The sequence below is a fragment of the Vulpes lagopus genome, chromosome 6 (assembly GCF_018345385.1).
Source record: "Vulpes lagopus strain Blue_001 chromosome 6, ASM1834538v1, whole genome shotgun sequence".
NCBI lineage: Eukaryota > Metazoa > Chordata > Mammalia > Carnivora > Canidae > Vulpes > Vulpes lagopus.
Window position 1 is genome coordinate 66,816,237 of NC_054829.1, and position 6,369 is coordinate 66,822,605.

The 6,369-nt window shown below is 34.9% G+C and overlaps 1 long non-coding RNA gene across 1 annotated transcript; it reads right to left on the reverse strand.

Moving 5' to 3' along the window:
- Positions 1-4,854: 4,854 nt before the first annotated feature.
- Positions 4,855-5,327, reverse strand: LOC121493605. The gene is made up of 2 exons (XR_005988512.1): positions 5,186-5,327; positions 4,855-5,038 (listed from the first exon to the last, which is right to left on the reverse strand). It is a non-coding gene; the product is annotated as an uncharacterized LOC121493605 (long non-coding RNA).
- Between the last annotated feature and the right edge of the window lie 1,042 nt (positions 5,328-6,369).

A 6,369-nucleotide genomic window follows, 5' to 3' on the forward strand; every position in this document is an offset into this window, starting at 1 on the left:
CAGTTTGGATTCAATCTTAACAACAGCTGTAGTTCTAACTATTCTATAGCATTTACTTTTATATAATGAAAAGAACTGTGTGTGCACATACATTGTGTGTATGTATATCATACGTACAGACACATGACAGAATGGCAATGAGTAGTAGTCACTTTTTTTATTTGTTCAATATTCATCATTGGGTTTTAGAAAGGTAAGGTCAGCTGTTATTAGATATTTAAAAACACTTTAAAGATATTAGTTTTAAGGAGCCACTATAAAAGTGTCTACTTGGGAAGATGAGAAGCAGCTCACCACATTAAAGTTCTGAGAATTGTACAGAGCTGGTATTTCTCTACATTAGTGACTATGAAAAGTAACGATTATACAATTATAATACCCAGATCACTGCATCAAAATTTTTTATTTTGTGTCAGTGTTTCACTCTCTGTTCACTTCTGGTTGCCTCAGAAGGGAACAGTTATTCTTTGTCAGGTTGAGGGCATTCAAGTGAACCAAAAGGTCAATCTAATTAAAAAAAGGAAAGAATCTCAAACCACAAGGGGAAAAAGGATCCATCTAAATGCCAGGGAATTTATATTACTGAATGCATGAAGTAAACAGTCAAACAATGAGATGAATGCACAAAGGTGTCAAAGAGGGGAAAAAAAAGGAGTCCATGACCTTTAAATTATTAATTTTTTTATAAATTAAATGATATTTACTCTTTAAGAAACGTTGCACAATACACTTAAAAATACAATTAATTACCATGCTTTATTTTTGGAAATCTTTATTTTCCTCCGGTGGGTCACAAAAATATATATTCATAAATTAACAAGTAGGGAAATTAGATTAAAAGGTAGTATTCTTTTTGAATGATTCTCCCCAAGAATACGCTGAATAATTTTAATTATTAATCTTTGCAAAACCTATCAATCATTTGGAACTCCTCCTCCGCCCCCCCAACATACTATTCAAAACATATTGCTGAAGTTCAGTTAAATCTTTTCAAGAACAGATTTCTGTCTGGAGTATTAATGGTTTGCAAAGTAAAAATAGAGAACAGAGCCATAGCTGGACCTTTCACTTTTTTTTTTTTTTTGTCCCATGTTCCCTTGCTTCCACTAGTTTGCTCTCGCTCACTCCCTCTCTCTCAACCACTATAAACCCATTGAGCAATGACATATAAGGCAAATTTAAAAGTTCAACAAAGGGAGAGGGTACCACCTTCCTACACTAGCCACATTGTTAAACTGACATTACACCAAGTGATTTTAATGTATTTTAACAATTTAGTTAGGGATCCCTGGGTGGTGCAGCGGTTTGGTGCCTGCCTTTGGTCCAGAGCACGATCCTGGAGACCTGGGATCGAATCCCACGTCGGGCTCCTGGTGCATGGAGCCTGCTTCTCCCTCTGCCTATGTCTCTGCCTCTCTCTCTCTCTCTCTCTCTGTGACTATCATAAAAATTAAAAAAAAAAAAAAGGCAATGTAGTTAAAGACTCAATGGTAAAAGTCTATTAACAATCACTAGTTCACCAGGGCCTTTAGTGTCATGATGGATAGGAAGTGAGACATTTCACTAATAATTATATTACCAATTATTTTGCTTCTTTTTGTATCTACTGGCCCAAGCATACAATATGCTGGATCAATTTTAGTATCTACCTTTTTTTCCCCCTACGCTTTAAAAACTTACAGGAAAAAAAGTACACTGCCTCTGCAAGTTAGTGGTCTCCAGTTTTACTGGCTTATCAATAATCTAAAATGTCCTTTACCTCTTCTGTAGTCAAAACATTTTTAATTGAAACAAGACTAGGGATTCACTGCCCAGATGTTGGTCTTAAGCTCATGAATAGCCTGAGGCAAAACCTTTTCTATTCCTCCTGTTGTTTTTATCCTCTTCTCTCATGCTTATTCTATCATTTTTCTAATTTCCTAGGCTAATACCATAGTTCCCTGCTATGACTAGCATTGAAGCCCCCAACACTGTACACTTGGTCAGACCTGGCAAACTAGCTAATTCTTACCAGGTCCCTCTGTCTTTGGTGGCTCCAGCATCCCCCCCCCCCCCTCCCGCCAACACACACACACCTGCATTACTCCTACTTTTCCTCATGGAAACATTTCTTAGAATCCTGATTGGCCCACCTATTTGTTCAATATTTGACAGAATCATGGATTTGTTTGTGCTCTGCCTCATACCCTGAATAAATCCTAAAGGTGTTTACAGCTGTGTGAATTACAACAAAGCCTGCTGTATCTCAGTATTTGTGCCTTGGAACTATTGATTGCCCATAAAAACTAGCTTCTATAGTGGCATTAATTAGCCCTTAAGTCATCATGTATTTATTGAGCAGGTTTTTGGCCTAGTCCTATCTATTGTGTTGCCACTGTCCTGCTGGATTAGTATTATCAAAATATTAGCATATCTTCTGCCAACAATTCCAGTTTTAAGGCATAACCGTCAATTTCACTAAAAACAGAAAATTAGCCATAATGTAGTTGATTGTGTGTTGGCTTATAGGCCTTGCTAGTTACTCTCTGAACTACATATGTTATAAGAGAACACTTCTGAGGGGGCATTTTTCATGGAATTTATTATTTTTAATGCCAACGAATTCAAAATCAAAGGATTCAAAAAGCAATTTCATTAGTAACATATTGCACACAGTCCTTTTTTTATTTGGGGATTAAATCTTTATTTTCGATAAGATATTATAGGTGAGGACATGTATAATTCTCAAAGATAGAATGTAAAATTATATATATATAAACAAATAGGAAACCTGATACACTGGCTGTATTTTGGTAATGTACTTAGATACAGAATATTTTCTTTTAAAGGAAATGTGTTAATATTCACTTGTCAAGTCCTCTAGAGAACTTCTGGAGCCACTTCTTTGCTGAGAAGTTTTGAGAGAATTAAGATTTAGATTTCCTTTATGAACAGAATTAAGTCAGTGTAAGCCTCAAAAACAAGCAAAGTCATGAGGCAGTCTCAGTGGGCCTGATTTGCAGAAAAAGTAGAATGATTTTTTTTTTTTCTTTTTTACACTGGAGTACCTGTCCTTAGGTAGTGATTTTCTATACATCTTTATTGATGTTAGGCCTAAGGATTCACTATGACACATGCACTGTAAAACTGTCCTAGAGAATTAAAGGGCTTGATGACCTGGAACAGAACGTTACTCTTATCTCTACTCACTGTGGCATGTCTTATCTTATGACCCTTCCTTGAAGAAATTCTTACTGAATATAATGGTATTCCTTGACTACAATACACAATACAAATAAAGATATGAATCCATGATGTCAAGATTAGAATATAGTTTCTATTTTTCAATAGATTCTAATTTTTGGAAGGATTCTGAATATGAAGCAGTAATGCAAAGGAGAAAATATCAACTTCCTTTGAATATTTTCTATCATCTTTTATCCTAATACCCCAAATGCATAAGACAATCTATATTTTTTGAGTGAATTGGTAGTTAACATTTTCAGCTCATCCGCAGACTTAATGTTGTCAAACTCCATATGTGACTATTTTTGCAAAGTTGACTCTTGTGGATATTGCAGTAAACTGAGGTTGAAATACATAGAAACACTGTTTTGTACTTTAAAATCAACATTCTAAAGTGAAAGAACACTAACAGTATTTAGACACACCACTAGAAGAAACAAATTATAAGTCATCATTCTTTTGGTAAGATTGGGCCAAAGTAGGGGGATTTGCATTTTAGGGAACCAGACTTAAATCAATGACATTGAAATAAATGTTTCTGCTATCAGATATAATTAGCTCTCAGGGTACAGAACCTTCAGTTTTGGACAGTGATTGGAAAAGGACTCCTAAAGACACCTTTTTAATGTCTTGGGTTTTTTTAAAGAGAGAGGCAGGGAGGAAGGGCAGAGGAAGAATCTCAAGAGGGCTCCATGTTCAGTAGAGCCAACATAGGGCTCAATCTCACATCCATGAGATCATGACCTGAGCCAAACTTAAGAACTGGACACTTAAGCAAGTGATCCACCTAGGCACCTCTATTTTTTTTTTTTTAAACTTCAACACCATCTTGCTTCTTTTTCCTTATACATTTATTTTTTTCTTTATATGTATTCATATCTTTAATAGGAATTTACCTTACCTTAATCTTTCCCTATCTTGTCTTGGCACTTGGCACTATTCAGCCCCTTAGGATATTGCCTCTTCCTATAATTACCATTTCTTGTGTAATTATAGTTTAATTCATGCATCCATTGTACTGACGGTTTTCCTAATACCTTACTACCACTTTACATCTATTCTTTTGTATCTAAATATATGCTTTTAGAGGATCTGAAATCATGATTTCTTATCCTATGCCATTACTTCTAAGCTGAAAGCAGGAAAGAGCAGCAAAAATTTCCTTCTTTTCTTATTTCTGTTCCATGGGTAAGCTGAGGACATTTAATCCTGCACCACTTCTTGATAAAAACTTTCCTTTGTATCATAGGGAGCTACTATATGACATTAAATATTTGTAAAAGCAATTGAATTTCCATTTTTTTTTGAACATTGGCTTTTTAAAAAAAAAATCACATATCTGAAGAAATTCAAAGTATTTTTCTCACTTCTTAAGATCAATGTTTCTTTACTATATGCTTACATTTATTTGTCTACCACAAATTCACACAGTGGGAGTGTTCTACATTTTATGAATGAAGGCACTGTGGCACAGAGTTGTTTTTTAAACAAAGAAATGATGAAAATATATAAAATGCTTCATTTCAAACTTGCACTATTTTTCTAACTATGTTTTCTTTTAGGAAAACAACACATATTCCAGATGAAAGTATCCACAATTTTTTTTTTTTATACAGCAAAAATACTATGTATATATAAACATTTAATGATAGCTTATTTTGAAAAAGTGTTTTTTAAAAAATGAATGCAACTCAATACTCAAATAGTGTTGAGTTCTCCTTCCCCAACTTGCAGGTACAGTCATGTAGTATTCCAGTCTTTCTGGCTGAGTCCCTGCAGCTGGAGCAGGGCACCTTCCGCTGTTGCCTAGTTTCTCTGTGTGAATTCCCATGGAAGCTTGACTCCTCTCTCCAATTGATGACACTGGGAGAAGAATCCTGGAGACGTGTGGTTCAGTCCCTTCTGGGGCTCTATTTCAGACCCAGATAGGCCCAGTCGGAACATGTTTCCATTCCTCTACAAGAGACTTCCAACAGCGGCAAAAACGTCACGGTAGCTGTGATCTGTCGGATTACGGAGAGGATCTCATCCTGGATGGCCTTCTGAGACTTTCCTCTGGGTGTGCTACATATTAATTAATGCTGGCATAGAGCTAGTAAAATATCACATTAAATTGCATGTACATATTTTGCTTTATTTATCAAAGATATTTTTTAAAAGACAGACAATAAGACTTGACTATAAAACTATTAGTATAATGAGAAAACAAAGGTAACCTGGATTTTTTTTTTTAAGATTTTTATTTATTCATAAGAAACTCAGAGATAGAGGCAGATACATAGGCAGAGGGAAAAGCAGGCTCCCTGCGCAGAGCCTGATGCAGGACTCAATCCCAGGACCTCAGGATCACGACCTGAGCCAAAGGCAGATGCTCCAACCACTGAGCTACTGAGGCATCCCAGTAATCTATTTCCTAGTGACGTTTAATGTGTAACAAATATTATGGTAATAACATCATTAGTGTGAACAATTAATAAGTTATTATGTTGTTCTGGCCCTATAGAAAAGAATAGTCATCTAAATTTTCACAATATAGCATTAAATTAGTGACTTAAAACATCTTAACATCTTCTGAAATATGAATGTTATTGACTCCCAAATTTCCAAGCCAGACAATATAGAGGATGGTAAAAAGTAATCTATGCTTCTACAGAATAATTCATTGTTTCTACTCATCTACAGTAAGTTGATTCAGCAGCAAGCTCCAGCTAAATCCCTTAAAAGTTAATTATTAATAATATCCATTAATTGACAAAAACGCTTTTAAAAATCCGTTTGTAATTCATTCAAAATGACAGAAAAATGTGATAGAAAGTTGTACCCAAGGCATTAAAAAGTGAATTTTCAATTGTTCTTTAGATCATAAGACATTCAAGAGATTTTTATAACTGATGATTAACATAATTGGCAAGTTCCAATTTCTCTGTCTGCAAACAAGCAGCTTGCATTTTAAATTAGAGATGTTGGTAGAGAAATAACAGTTTTGACTGTGAAAACCTGCTAATGAAAGCTGCTACTTCATGCTCAATGCATAGAAATTGCATAACTACTTCACTGAATTGATAGTTTCAAGGCAGAGAACTTCATAAAAGTATCAAAGAATGTAATTCATAACTTAGCAATTCCTCTTAGACATCTAGTATT